A 15,244-nucleotide genomic window follows, 5' to 3' on the forward strand; every position below is an offset into this window, starting at 1 on the left:
TAAGCAAAACAGTACTGTAGATCTTCAGCGTTTGTGCATTGCACAGGACCTGAATTTCCTCCCTGTGCAGGCCCCCAGGGGGGAAGGGCGATGGGGGTAGGGGGGAGACGATGGAAAATACTGTGCCTTTGAAATGCAATTACTGTACATGAGCGTCCGAGTACACTACGGCATACTGTAAACCAACACCAATGGGAAGGAAGTGCCAACCTTATTTTTAATGTGTTCCCGTGACATTCACTTTAACATTTTTTTTTTTCTCTCCAATACAGTACATCCAATGGAAGGATGCACACAGGTTTCACATAAATCAAAGTACATCTGCAGGAGCGATTCTTTACGCTAAATGCAACCTACAGTACGGTACTGTAAGTGAGCAAAATACAGTAGTACTACAGTGGGCGTTTGTGTATTGCACATGACCTGCATTCCCTCCCTGTCTACTGCATGATCTGTGCAGGCTCCCATGGGGGAAGGGCAACAGGCTAGCAGGAGGCGGAGGAAAACACCGTGCTTTACAAATGCGAGCGTCCGAGTCCTCTAAGGCATAAACCAACAGCAATGGGGCGAGGGCCGGGCGCTGTTTGCAGTACTTTCACACATGAAATTAGAAATCTCTCATGAGGCGTCGTGGGCTAGGGGTGAAGGCTCCCACCTCCCTCACTGGGGGTCCAGGGTTCGAGACATGATGTGCTTTCTTTCTTTTTTTTTTTTTTTTTTTCTGTAATAATGCACTGTATTATTTTATTTCCATTGTAAGACAGTCAATGGAAGGATGCACACAGGTTTCACATAAATCAAAGTACATCTGCAGGAGCGATTCTTTACGCTAAATGCACCCAAACAGCGTGAATGAAATGAGTGTATTCTGGCGCTACCAACTAAGCAAAACAGTACTGTAGATCTTCAGCGTTTGTGCATTGCACAGGACCTGAATTTCCTCCCTGTGCAGGCCCCCAGGGGGGAAGGGCGATGGGGGTAGGGGGGAGACGATGGAAAATACTGTGCCTTTGAAATGCAATTACTGTACATGAGCGTCCGAGTACACTACGGCATACTGTAAACCAACACCAATGGGAAGGAAGTGCCAACCTTATTTTTAATGTGTTCCCGTGACATTCACTTTAACATTTTTTTTTTCTCTCCAATACAGTACATCCAATGGAAGGATGCACACAGGTTTCACATAAATCAAAGTACATCTGCAGGAGCGATTCTTTACGCTAAATGCAACCTACAGTACGGTACTGTAAGTGAGCAAAATACAGTAGTACTACAGTGGGCGTTTGTGTATTGCACATGACCTGCATTCCCTCCCTGTCTACTGCATGATCTGTGCAGGCTCCCATGGGGGAAGGGCAACAGGCTAGCAGGAGGCAGAGGAAAACACCGTGCTTTACAAATGCGAGCGTCCGAGTCCTCTAAGGCATAAACCAACAGCAATGGGGCGAGGGCCGGGCGCTGTTTGCAGTACTTTCACACATGAAATTAGAAATCTCTCATGAGGCGTCGTGGGCTAGGGGTGAAGGCTCCCACCTCCCTCACTGGGGGTCCAGGGTTCGAGACATGATGTGCTTTCTTTCTTTTTTTTTTTTTTTTTTTCTGTAATAATGCACTGTATTATTTTATTTCCATTGTAAGACAGTCAATGGAAGGATGCACACAGGTTTCACATAAATCAAAGTACATCTGCAGGAGCGATTCTTTACGCTAAATGCACCCAAACAGCGTGAATGAAATGAGTGTATTCTGACGGACTGTGCATCTTCGGTATTTGTGTATAGCATAAGACCTGTGAAGGCTCCCAGGAGGGAAGGGCGTAGGGCAAGACAGTGGAAAATACTGTGGTCAAAGAAAGGGCATATGTAAAACTAAGGGAAACTGTCACAAAGTACAGTAACTACAGTACTGTACGTTGAATGCCTGGAACGCACGACGCCTGAGACGCACGACGTCTGAGACGCACGACGCCTGAGACGCACGACGTCTGAGACGCACGACGTCTGGATCGCTCATTGAGCATAAGCATGGCTGCTGTACCTGTAGTACCTGTACGTGACCGTCCCTATGCTATGGGTGAGCTGCGTCTCCTCGTTCGCTGGCGGGACAGAACTCTCGCCAGCAACGAGGAGAAAGTAAGGGCATATAGGAGGGCCAGCAGGGATATCCTCCGGACCTACAACCGGAGGAGAACGGTGAGGTCTCTCCAGAGGAGGTGGAGTGACCTCGTGAGGCGGACCCCACGACGCCTGCAGGCCATAAGGGATTGTAAGTACAGTACATTACTGTAGATTACTGTACTTTAAGTTACTGTAGTTACAGGTACAGTACATTATAGCAGGGGCTGCTGTAGCAGCAGGTATCCGGTCTATACAGCACTGTACAGTATTTGTGGTAAACAAATGGTTAAACAAGGACCAAACGTTAACCCGGGTCAAAAGGTCAATTTGTTTTTTGCGTCGACCTAGATGGTGCGGCTTTTGAAATTGGTTGACACCAGTTACTGTAGGTTGACATGGTCGTTAAGTTGACATGGAAAAAGATCGACATGCGTTTTACAAAAACAATTGTTATTTTTTTAAACTTGTGTATATACAGTAGTTCTTTACAATCCAGGTGGTCTACGATTGTGCAGTGTACAGTATCATGCAGTGTACAGTATATGCAATGTATCACAGTGTATCGTGCTGCGTAATTGCAGCGTGTCATGCAGTGTACATTCAGAATATGGTATTGTGCAGTGAGTGTAATACATAGTGAATCACATCGTGCAGCAGAGCCGGCCTTAGGCATAGGCAAACTACAGTAGGCAAATGCCTAGGGCATTTGCTATGCTTAGGGGCACCAGCAGCTTCTGCTGATTAAAATGATATGCGGCATGCCTATATTTTGCGTGACTGCGGCTGTATCTGTACCTGGCTAGGGCCAGCACTGTCGTGCAGTGTACTGTATACACATGTGGTAATTGCAGTTTTTTGTGTAGTGTACATTGTATCATATTTTGCAGGGAAATGTGCAGTTTGTCATATCACGCAGTCGTGCAGTGCATTGTGTGGTTTAATTGCAGTGTGCCGAAATTTGTGTTTCAGATAGTACAGTGTTCTAAGGGATGTTACTTTGGCAGAAATTATTCTAAGGGATGTTACAGTGGCCTAATGTGTTCTGACGTGCATTACTCTTGCATAAGGTTCATGACTGGCAGATCTCTACTTTGTGACGTAATGTGGATATACTACTGCACTACTGTGACGTACAGTAACGTGAATAAGGTGCTCTACTGTGTGACACAACGTGAATCAAGGACAGTACTGTGACGTGAATACGGTGCTCTACTGTGTGACACAACGTGAATCAAGGACAGTACTGTGACGTGAATAAGGTGCTCTACTGTGTGACACAACGTGAATCAAGGACAGTACTGTGACGTGAATACGGTGCTCTACTGTGTGACACAACGTGAATCAAGGACAGTACTGTGACGTGAATACGGTGCTCTACTGTGTGACACAACGTGAATCAAGGACAATACTGTGACGTGAATACGGTGCTCTACTGTGTGACACAACGTGAATCAAGGACAGTACTGTGACGTGAATAAACTGCACTACTGTGACATGACGTGAATAAGATGAATTCAGGTGAGTACTGCATCATCTGTCATGAAATCAATTTGTAATGTAATGAACAGTACTGAGATGGTTAAGGGTGGGAGGGCTGCATGCTGATGTGTGTCATAATGTTTATAAGGGCAATGCTTATGTGTGTTACAATGTCTATAAAGGTAGTGTTCTGTCTAATACCCTGGACCTACTGTACTGTAGCGATACTGTAAGTGTACTGTATGTCACATTTAGAAATGTGCCCCTTAAGTTTTGAAGACAGTACAGTACACTATGCCCTCCTGAGTGATTAGGTGCAGGGTACTAGAATGAACAATTCCATTTATTGTGATGTCATAAAGATGCTGTCAATGTTGAATTTCATTGGCTGTACAGTATGCTGCCATTATACTGTATATATATTTTTACAGGGCTGGTAGCACGACGTCACAGGAGGCGGGACAGGCGCCGCCAAGCTGGTAAGTATTGTCAAATACAGTAGTGTACAGTACATAGTGATTTCTATAGTCCCAACCCCCTGTCCTGACCATCACAGATAACTCGCTGCAATCCGTTAATGTTAAGAATGTCTGTTTACAAAACTAAATGTAAATATTAAACACAAAGTATAAATAACATTGTAGATAGCTGAATACCCGTGCTTCGCTACGGGATGAGGATGGTAAATTCCAGTGATAGTTGTTTGTTAATTTACGTTTGTTGGCGATCTAGTATATAGTACTGTATACTTTAAGCATACTGTATCTTGCTTCTCTGATGCAGATTGTTTATTGGCCGGACCCCTTTTTGGTCCTGGATACTGTGCAGTACATGTTTCAAATTGACAGCTTCACTTACAGTACTGTTATTTTTTTTCCCACAGTACCACCACCACCACCACCTGCTGCGCTGCCAGGTATTGTGTAACGAGAATTCTGGTGCTACTGTCATCGTTGTTACACTACTGTACATGTGTCCTGGATACTGTACAGTACATGTTTCAAATTGACAGCTTCACTTACAGTACTGTTATTTTTTTTCCCACAGTACCACCACCACCACCACCACCACCTGCTGCGCTGCCAGGTATTGTGTAACGAGAATTCTGGTGCTACTGTCATCGTTGTTACACTACTGTACATGTGTCCTGGATACTGTGCAGTACATGTTTCCAATTGACAGCTTCACTTACAGTACTGTTATTTTTTTTCCCACAGTACCACCACCACCACCACCTGCTGCGCTGCCAGGTATTGTGTAACGAGAATTCTGGTGCTACTGTCATCGTTGTTACACTACTGTACATGTGTCTTGGATACTGTGCAGTACATGTTTCAAATTGACAGCTTCAATTACAGTACTGTTATTTTTTTTCCCACAGTACCACCACCACCACCACCACCACCACCACCTGCTGCGCTGCCAGGTATTGTGTAACGAGAATTCTGGTGTGACTGTCATCGTTACACTACTGTACATGTGTCCTGGATACTGTACAGTACATGTTTCAAATTGACAGCTTCACTTACAGTACTGTTATTTTTTTCCCCACAGTACCACCACCACCACCACCACCACCACCACCTGCTGCGCTGCCAGGTATTGTGTAACGAGAATTCTGGTGCTACTGTCATCGTTGTTACACTACTGTACATGTGTCCTGGATACTGTGCAGTACATGTTTCCAATTGACAGCTTCACTTACAGTACTGTTATTTTTTTTCCCACAGTACCACCACCACCACCACCACCACCTGCTGCGCTGCCAGGTATTGTGTAACGAGAATTCTGGTGCTACTGTCATCGTTGTTACACTACTGTACATGTGTCCTGGATACTGTACAGTACATGTTTCCAATTGACAGCTTCACTTACAGTACTGTTATTTTTTTTCCCACAGTACCACCACCACCACCACCACCACCACCACCACCTGCTGCGCTGCCAGGTATTGTGTAACGAGAATTCTGGTGCTACTGTCATCGTTGTTACACTACTGTACATGTGTCCTGGATACTGTACAGTACATGTTTCCAATTGACAGCTTCACTTACAGTACTGTTATTTTTTTTCCCACAGTACCACCACCACCACCACCACCACCTGCTGCGCTGCCAGGTATTGTGTAACGAGAATTCTGGTGCTACTGTCATCGTTGTTACACTACTGTACATGTGTCCTGGATACTGTACAGTACATGTTTCCAATTGACAGCTTCACTTACAGTACTGTTATTTTTTTTCCCACAGTACCACCACCACCACCACCACCACCACCACCTGCTGCGCTGCCAGGTATTGTGTAACGAGAATTCTGGTGCTACTGTCATCGTTGTTACACTACTGTACATGTGTCCTGGATACTGTACAGTACATGTTTCCAATTGACAGCTTCACTTACAGTACTGTTATTTTTTTTCCCACAGTACCACCACCACCACCACCACCACCTGCTGCGCTGCCAGGTATTGTGTAACGAGAATTCTGGTGCTACTGTCATCGTTGTTACACTACTGTACATGTGTCCTGGATACTGTACAGTACATGTTTCCAATTGACAGCTTCACTTACAGTACTGTTATTTTTTTTCCCACAGTACCACCACCACCACCACCACCACCACCACCACCTGCTGCGCTGCCAGGTATTGTGTAACGAGAATTCTGGTGCTACTGTCATCGTTGTTACACTACTGTACATGTGTCCTGGATACTGTACAGTACATGTTTCAAATTGACAGCTTCACTTACAGTACTGTTATTTTTTTTCCCACAGTACCAACACCACCACCACCACCACCTGCTGCATCCGAGAGCTCCGGAAGTGGTAATAATTACTTTTTGTTACAGACACACTAGTTTCCTACAGTATTACTGTAATTTTTGTATTTTACAATACTTGTCATCTTTTACACACAGACCGCCTCGTAATTGATACAGAGGAGGAGCTCATTCCCATTGATTCGGGGGAGGAAGAGGAGCCAGATTATAGTAAGTACAGTAGGATTTTCTCAAGCCCATTCTTAAAAGTATTGACCAAGTCCACTTTTATTACTTTTCAGGCAGGGAATTCCAAACATGTACTGTACAGTATTTCCCTCACTGTGAAGACCCCTTTTCGCCTCTGTGCGAAATCGCCTCTACTTCAACAAGAGTTACTGTGCACGTGTCCTCTGTGTCCATCTTATCAAAAACCGTTCCTGTGTATTGTCCCCTTACTGTATACAGTATATTTGTAAAGGTTAATCATGTCCCCTCTTAATCTCCTCTTTTCCAATGTAAACATGCCTAGCCTGCCTTTCCTTGTATTCCATCTTCTCAATCCACTTCATCACTTTGGTCGCCCGCCTCTAAACCTTTTGTAGTTCCACGATATCCATTTTGTATTATGGTGCCCAAAATTGTGCATCCGACCCACCCTCCACTAGCCTAACCCTCCAATCATACTCTGAATCCACACTCTGCATTCTGAATGTCGGGATCCAGACAGCAGGTCTTTTAAATACAGTACTGTATGTCCCCTACCGCTGGACAGTCATTCTGCTCCTACTGTATTATGAATATATCTCTGCCTCCTGTAGCACTGTACTACTGTGCAATTTTGTAGTAACTGTACTCTACTGTATTTTGTTTATAATATTTTTTTATTTTCAACTCAGTAATTATTGACAGTGAGGATGAAAAACCCTCTCCCCAACTTGGTAAGTAAACTGCAGTATTGTACTGTACTGTACATTGTGTTAAACCAATGGGTTGGGTTTGCGTGACCAGCAGTCAGGATTCTAGCGGTCAGGTGACCGACAGTGGCATCCTGATTGCAGCAATCCCAACAGGGTGAGGTACGGTATCCTAACCCTCCTCCACTACCCCCTGATTCTGGCCTCGACATTCTCGTCTCTGTGTGCGAAATTTACTCTCCTCCTCCAATTCCTGACTGAATTTTTGCTTTACTGTATTCAACACAGAATACAAAAGTATATTTCATGGATTTTTTGCTTTCACAGGCCCTACACTGTCACAGGCGGTGGCGGAGGAGGAGGACCAGGACTCTACCTCTATGTCCATCACCTCACTGCACCCATTAAGTAAGTCCAGTCCGGTACATCGTGCCTCTGTAGAGCCAGTTTGAGCAAGGAGAGATTGATTGCTTCTTTTTTTGGTGGGGGCCCAAACCAACCAGTCATTTCAGCCACAGTCGTGTGGCAGACCCTGTTTATATAACATAAGGGTGGTTGGGAGGGCCCAATCACAATTCCATCTTGCACCTCTTTTTTTATTTATTTTTTTATTTATTTATCTTTGCATCATGTGATGTTTGGGGAAAATTGTTATAAGGTTTGATGTAAAAAAAAGGTTAAAAAAAAGAGGCAGATTAGATGGGCAAAGTGGTTCTTACAGTATTTGTCATCAAATTCTATGTTTCTGTATGCAGACCCTCCAACATGACCCGCCGCACTGCTCTGTTTCTAGACTTCCCTCTTAATTTATGATTTCCATCACCTGTGTTGAACTAGTTATATGATAAGAAAGCTGTTTCTTCACAGGTGATGGCAATAATAAATTAAGAGGGAAGTCCAGAACCAGAGCATTTTGTACCATGTTGGAGGGTATGTGTATTTCCTGGAATTAACCTTTTTTTTTCTTCACATTAATGTTTTTTTTCACAGGCCCTACACTGGAACAGGCCACGGAGGAGGAGGAGGAGGATGATGATGATGCTGCTGCATTTAGTGGTAAGAATTATTACTGACATTGATCTGATGCCATCAGAGTAGCACTTTTCATCAGATTTTTCTGGCAAATGCGTAGAAATCGGATGAAAATTGTTTTTGTTTGAACTGGTGATATTGCCCATACAGTAGCAACCGATCACATCCCACATTAACATTTACAGTATCTAGTTACACTTACAGACGATAATACAGTACAGTAGGTAATATTTGATTGGTTGCTACTGTATGGACAACATCCTGTTCTAAAAAAAACACCCATCTTACTCAATTTCTCTCTCTCTCTCTCTCTCACCCCTTGTCACTGTCTCTCCATTCATCTCTCTAGATACTGTCAGTGATGAATTTCCCATTAGGCACGAGAGGCACGTACTGTACCTAGTGGCGGCATCTGTTTGGGGGCCTCAGTTGGATGCTTACAGTATGCTAATACTGTCATCCCAAAAATTACCACTACAGTAACTGCTAAATATTTTAAGTGTACTGTACAATATGCACATACAGTACTGTACAGTATACATAATTCAAAAGAAAAAAGAGTTGCTACTGTACCTTATTCTAGTCATAATCACCGGCATACGGGTCACTCACAAATTTTCTGATGGTCTCGGTGGGGTCCCTTGGAATCACCATGCCTGTCACAAGCATACCTTTTTTTACCCACCTGACACTGGGCCTGGACACTAGTGTACTATTACTATACTTTTTACTGTATACTGTATCTTATAATATTCTTCTCTTTTACCCACAGACGACGAGCCAGAATACATTTTTGGTAAATACAGTATACTGTACAGTAGCAATAGTTGGTACTGTAATTACAGTATTTTTTTTTCTCCAACATTATTTTAAGTCAAACTGATATGACTAACTGTACTGTATTATCTTTTTACAGTCCGTCGCCAACCAGTGGAGGAGACACCTGGTAATAAAATAGAAATACATAATGCACTGTACTGTATTCTAACTTACTGTAACATGTATAACACTGAGCTGATCATCTTCACACCCTCTGACATAACCTTACAGTACAAACTGTACTTTCTCTCCTTTTTCACCCTCTTCACTCCACAAATGCATGCTGCGTTTCCTGACTACTGATATAATAGTGTGTAGAGCGTAGCGAGGCACCGTGCCCACCGCGTGGCGAGCGAAGCAAGCATGCAAGGGGCTGCTTTCCGCTCGCCGCCCCTGTCGGGATTGTGTGGTCGGGATTCCGGCGTCTGTATTTTGACTGCCGGGATCCCGTCCAGCGGGATTACGTACTGATCTCCAGTCTGAGCCTGCCCTAGGCATAGGCATACTTGCCAAATGCCCAGGGGCACAAGCAGCTTCTGCTGATTAATATGATATGCAGCATGCCTACAGTATATTCTGTGCATACAAAATGCATTACTAATGTGCAGCATTATGTGTATACAGTACTTTGTTGTGTAACATATACTGTAGCAAGGGCACTACTGTGTGGTCTAATGTGAACAAAGAGCAATATGATGTGATGCAATGTGAATAAGTGGGAATACTTTGAGGAGTAATGTGGTACTATCATATGATGTAACGAGAAAAAGAGACACTATTGCATGATATGTTGTGAATAAAGTTGCAGTACTGTGTGGCGTCATTTCAGATTGGGGAATTACTGTGTGGCCTTGCCCCTTCCCAGCAAGAACATGCACCGTTTTGGGATGCACACCGAATGTGCACACTGTTGCTATTTTAAACATACAGTACAGTAAGTTGGAGGAGCACCAAAATGACGACTGCTATGGTTGAGGGGTGATGGTGCTGGGAAAGGGGTACAGGCTCAGAGGCGGAAATAGCATCTGTGCAAGGGGGCAGCATCCAAAAACTTGACTAGGGAATCATATTATTTATGGCTGGCTCTGAGTACAGTCCACTATTATGGATAGTACTCCCTACAACACCACCTACAGTACTGTAACCCTCTTTTTTCTGAAGCGGTCATGAAATGTCATGACTGCTAATACATACAGTAAATGTCTACAGTATTTGTACTGTGGTGTTTAATTCCTTTGACAATTTGTTTATGACCTATTGAAGCTAAACTCTTGTACAGTACTTTATATTTTGAATACCAGCAATACAGTATAATACTGTACCTACAGTATACAGTAATAATTGTTTACTATTTGAATGTGACTAAATGTTTTTTTTTCTCCAATATAGTGCCAATTATTTATGGGGGCCCCAGACAGGGGCAAGATAGGTGGGCTGGCCCAGAAGCGGGCAGGCAGCAGCCCACTTATACAAGAGGTAAACTAAAGCAATGTTTAAATTACCTCGACAGCATACAGTAGTGTTTGATTTACTGTACTGACAATACAGTACTGTACATTGTAAATAACAATATTGTCTAATATAGAGTAAAGTACTGTATTGCCATTACTACACTGTAAAGTATTCAGTATTTGTTTTGTAATACTGTCCTTTTTTTCCCACAGAACAGTTGCAGCGTGCCATCCAGCTCCAGCGGGTGGTGGTCCACCTCCTAGTGGACCACTATTTTAATATTTTATTAAGTTTAATTTAATTTTATTTAATAAAAATTTTTGTTCTTGTACTCCATTGTATAGTATCTTTTTCTACTGTATAAGATAGGCATACTGTACACCATACAATTATATGGCAGATAATCTGCAAGATCTGGCTGTTTGTAATGAAATTCTCTCCTAATTTAGCTGTGGTGTACAGTACCTCCTGAGTGTGCTGGGGTGCTTTCTGGCCAGTTTGGGGTGATTTGGAGCAAGTTTGGTCGGCCATCTGGCCGACATGTGCTGTCGACTGTTTGGCAAACATGTGTTTTCACTCCAGCATGTGTGTGTCAGGCATTTTGTGTGTGTCAGGCATTTTGTGTGTGTCAGGCATTTTGTGTGTGTCAGGCATTTTGTGTGTGTCAGCCATTTTATGTGTGTCAGCCATTGCTGTGTGGTTCCACAAATGTTAGCGTGTCAAAGTGCTGACCACTGACACCACTATTTCACTTTGTACCGCATGCCTTTTGTGGAACCACACAGCCCAGCATGACTTATTGCTGGGCTGTGTGGTTCCACAAATTTTCTTGGAAAACAAATGAACATGAGTGTCTTTACTTTAATACTTTTTTTTTTTCCCCCCACAGATATCTATATACACAAGAAAAGAATGTAACGAAGAACAAACTACTTTTTTGTTTTAATTAACTTTCAAACTTTATTTAAAAAAAAACACCTTTTTTTTCTTCAATAAACTTTTAAAAATAGAAGTTTCCTGTGGTTTTTATTAAAATATGAAATGCAAGATGCCTAACCAAGTTGTTTTACATACAGTATACCACTCTTAATTGAATTCCCATCATACAGTAGTACTAATTTATACAGTACAGGAAGTTGGGAATACAAACATTGGAAACCACGTCATGTTTATTTTAAGAAACACTTTATTTACGGACAAAATCATTTGGAACATGTAACATCACACATACTGTACTGTATTGTAATAAAGCCAACATCACACATACTGTACGGTACTTTAATCAAAAGGTAACAGCACAAATACAGTAACAATATCAACTTTAACATTTTTATAATTTATTTTTTTGTGGTGGTGGTGCGGGGTAATGGTTTTTGTACTTTATTTTTAGGTTTTGCTTTTTTGAATTATTTTTCGTTTTTGTCTTTTGCTTTTTAACACTGTCGCATACGGACACCAGAATAGAGGACTGACAACAGCAGCCCCTGGATGGAAACGCAGCCCAAGGCCCCAGATGGACACAGCACAATGGACTCGGCTGCTACTGGATAGATACAGCAGCGCCCAAAAAATCAACAGGAATAAAAGGGGCAACTTGTAACAGGCCCTTACATTACCAGGAATGTGGTGAGCCAAGTTCATGCACTCCCCTTTGAGTAACCGAGCTGCTCCAAGTGGATTCAGCACAGTGCATGCAGCCCCAGAAAATGTACAGGTCATACAGGTACATTGACACAATTTTTTAGCTTCAGCTGTGTGAAGCTGATGTGCTGAAGCTAGGAGGTAGGTAATGATCTGGTTTCATCATAGTCGAGCTTCCAAGTCATTTTCCTCTTCGTTCTCAGCACAGAGTTTATGGTATCCCTTATCTTCCTCTTTTCTGGATCACCAATCCTCACGCGGCGTTCACACCTAGCCATGATGTCATGTACCAGATTTTTGGGCAGCGGAAGTTTGCCCTTGGAACCATCAAAGTTCACACGATTGGCCCACGTCAAGTATTTGTCGTACCGTACATGGTGCTGGAACAGAGAATATGCATATTTCTGAATATGTCCATTTGAAGCTCTGTACAGATGGTCGTCCAGGGAAGTTGAGATGACAGCCAGGGCAATATTGTTCAGAGAGCCTCCGAATGTATTGCGAAGTGGCCTGTGAGCAGGTGTGCTGGTCATCATTGGTGTTCCTGGCAACAGCACACTTGAATCCAGGCCTCTGCGGTCGTCCAGCCCTCTGCGGTCCTCCAGGCCTCCTCTGCGGTCCTCCAGGTCTCTTCTGCGGTCCTCCTGGTCTCTTCTGCGGTCCTCCTGGTCTCTTCTGCGGTCCTCCAGGCCTCCTCTGCGGTCGTCCAAGTCGCTGACTTCGTCCAGTCCGCTGCTGTGGTCCAGGCCTCTGCGGTCCTCCAGGCCTCCTCTGCGGTCCTCCAGGCCTCCTCTGCGGTCCTCCAGGCCTCCTCTGCGGTCCTCCAGGCCTCCTCTGCGGTCCTCCAGGCCTCCTCTGCGGTCCTCCAGGCCTCCTCTGCGGTCCTCCAGGCCTCTTCTGCGGTCCTCCAGGCCTCCTCTGCGGTCCTCCAGGCCTCCTCTGCGGTCCTCCAGGTCTCTTCTGCGGTCCTCCAGGCCTCCTCTGCGGTCCTCCAGGCCTCCTCTGCGGTCCTCCAGGCCTCCTCTGCGGTCCTCCAGGCCTCCTCTGCGGTCCTCCAGGCCTCCTCTGCGGTCCTCCATGTTTCCTCTGCGGTCCTCCAGGCCTCCTCTGCGTTCGCCCAAGTCGCTGACTTCGTCCAGTCCGCTGCTGTGGTCCAGGCCTCTGCGGTCCTCCAGGTCTCTTCTGCGGTCCTCCAGGTCTCTTCTGCGGTCCTCCAGGTCTCTTCTGCGGTCCTCCAGGCCTCCTCTGCGTTCGCCCAAGTCGCTGACTTCGTCCAGTCCGCTGCTGTGGTCCAGGCCTCTGCGGTCCTCCAGGTCTCTTCTGCGGTCCTCCAGGTCTCCTCTGCGGTCCTCCAGGCATCCTCTGCGGTCCTCCATGCCGCTGACTTCGTCCAGTCCGCTGCGGTCCTCCAGGTCTCCTCTGCGGTCGTCCAGGCCTCCTCTGCGGTCGTCCAGGCCTCCTCTGCGGTCCTCCAGGCCTCCTCTGCGGTCCTCCAGGCCTCCTCTGCGGTCCTCCAGGCCTCCTCTGCGGTCGTCCATGCCGCTGACTTCGTCCAGTCCGCTGCGGTCCTCCAGGTCTCCTCTGCGGTCGTCCAGGCCTCCTCTGCGGTCGTCCAGGCCTCCTCTGCGGTCCTCCAGGCCTCCTCTGCGGTCCTCCAGGCCTCCTCTGCGGTCCTCCAGGCCTCCTCTGCGGTCCTCCAGGCCTCCTCTGCGGTCCTCCAGGCCGCTGACTTCGTCCAGTCCGCTGCGGTCCTCCAGGCCTCCTCTGCGGTCCTCCAGGCCTCCTCTGCGGTCCTCCAGGCCTCCTCTGCGGTCCTCCAGGCCTCCTCTGCGGTCCTCCAGGCCTCCTCTGCGGTCCTCCAGGCCTCCTCTGCGGTCGTCCATGCCGCTGACTTCGTCCAGTCCGCTGCGGTCCTCCAGGCCTCCTCTGCGGTCCTCCAGGCCTCCTCTGCGGTCCTCCAGGCCTCCTCTGCGGTCCTCCAGGCCTCCTCTGCGGTCGTCCATGCCGCTGACTTCGTCCAGTCCGCTGCGGTCCTCCAGGCCTCCTCTGCGGTCCTCCAGGCCTCCTCTGCGGTCCTCCAGGCCTCCTCTGCGGTCCTCCAGGCCTCGGTCGTCCAGGCCGCTGACTTGAACCGCTTGGTGGTGTGTTGCAATGATGGTGCGGCAAACTCCAACTTGCCATTCTTCCCTCGTTTGTTCACTGACTTTCTTCATGGCTTCTACCATCTGTTCCTTTATGCCTTCTTTAAGGCCAGCCACATCGGTCTGCAGCTGATTGACCTGTCCACCAACTTCTGACTCCATATTGGTCACCTTACTGAGTAGCTCCTTTAGTAAAACAGGACAGGTACACTGGCAGTCCTGCACTTTGGTGTTCACATCTGTGAAATGCAACCTTCTTCGTGGTGAATGTGTCATGTCTTCTTGTCCAGGGGTGGCTACATGGTCCAAAAAAGAAGCTTCCTGATGCAGCGTGTTTGTCACGTCCTCTAGCACCGGTATTTCCAGATTCATTGGCTGAACACTGTGATCTGCAGGAGATGGAACAATTACATCATTTGCCACACCACATATCATCTCCAACGTATTATTCTTTGCCTTGGCATTTTTTCGTGGTTTCACCACATTTTCTTTCTGAGCCGCCTTGGCAGTTTTCTTCTTCTTTTGTGGAACTAATGCAGCAAGTTTCTGTGCCACTGATGGGTGGGTTTTGGCACTCCCGTAAAATCTGGTAGTCTGCATTCTTTGTCTTTTGTCTAAAAATATAAAAACCACAATAAGAAAACATGTAAAGCACAGCATGCTAAAAATAGCAAACAACTGTACATTTTCAAATAAAGTGCACAACAGTAAAGTGCAAATACTGTACTGTACAGTATTTGCCTTTTTTCCCTGTGCCTCCCAACAAGAACCTCTGCAGGAGGGACAGAATGCTCTGTTACGGACTTCAGTTTAAATATACAGTATGATTACCATCACCTGTGCGAACAACTATACTGTACAGTAGTTACTGTATTTGATAAGATA

At 45.6% G+C, this 15,244-nt stretch overlaps 1 long non-coding RNA gene across 1 annotated transcript; it reads left to right on the forward strand.

Annotated features, from left to right (window-relative positions):
• The first annotated feature begins 7,226 nt into the window (after positions 1-7,226).
• On the forward strand, positions 7,227-8,330 carry LOC135057823 (uncharacterized). Its single transcript, XR_010244418.1, has 3 exons — positions 7,227-7,298; positions 7,602-7,682; positions 8,265-8,330. It is a non-coding gene; the product is annotated as an uncharacterized LOC135057823 (long non-coding RNA).
• Positions 8,331-15,244: the final 6,914 nt, after the last annotated feature.

This window comes from Pseudophryne corroboree, chromosome 1 (assembly GCF_028390025.1).
Source record: "Pseudophryne corroboree isolate aPseCor3 chromosome 1, aPseCor3.hap2, whole genome shotgun sequence".
In the NCBI taxonomy this organism is placed as follows: Eukaryota; Metazoa; Chordata; class Amphibia; order Anura; family Myobatrachidae; genus Pseudophryne; species Pseudophryne corroboree.